A 688-nucleotide genomic window follows, 5' to 3' on the forward strand; every position below is an offset into this window, starting at 1 on the left:
CGCATTCTTGCACTGGCTCTGCCAGCCCAGCGGGACCCCGCAGGCAATGGGGCCGGTGGTGACTCTAGGTCATCAACAGGTCCTAACCTCACCAGGGAGCCACCCCACTGGACCCCAGAGCCAAGGCGCTGGAGTGGGCTGCAGGTTACGAGCCTGCACTATGAAAGGGGAAACTGAGGCACAGAGAAGGGACTGGAGCTGTGCTCGAGGATGGGTTGGCAGGAGTCAAGGTCTTTGTTGTGGCTATAAGGGAACCGGGCAAGTGGTCCCACACCCCCATTAGCCCCATCAGGACCTGACTTCCTGTGGGTGCCCCATCCGCCCCCCCAGGCCCCAGAGCCAGGGCGTGGGTCTGTGCCAGTTTTGGGTGCTGCCAGCCTTGCCCCGAGGGCAGGGACGCGCTCTGGAGCCATCACACCCGAAACTTCCCCAAAACCCGAGTGTTCAAGGAGAACGGTCCCACCCAGGCTCCGGGGCCAGCCCGTGGTCCCCCCTTCCTTGGGGAAAGGGTCCCCAAGGTCTTGGTGCAGGGACCCAGGACTGGGAGCTGCCCCACAGCTTGGGGTGCCCCCAATCCCCCCCAGGCAGAGGGGTTTTAGCTCCTCCCGTGTTTGCCCAGGGCCGTGGCCGCCTGCTCCTGCGTGGGAGGAAAACTCCCCCCCCCTCTTTTCCGCAGGGGCCGAGCCTT

The sequence above is a fragment of the Mesitornis unicolor genome, unplaced genomic scaffold (assembly GCF_000695765.1).
Source record: "Mesitornis unicolor isolate BGI_N332 unplaced genomic scaffold, ASM69576v1 scaffold40349, whole genome shotgun sequence".
Lineage (NCBI taxonomy): Eukaryota > Metazoa > Chordata > Aves > Mesitornithiformes > Mesitornithidae > Mesitornis > Mesitornis unicolor.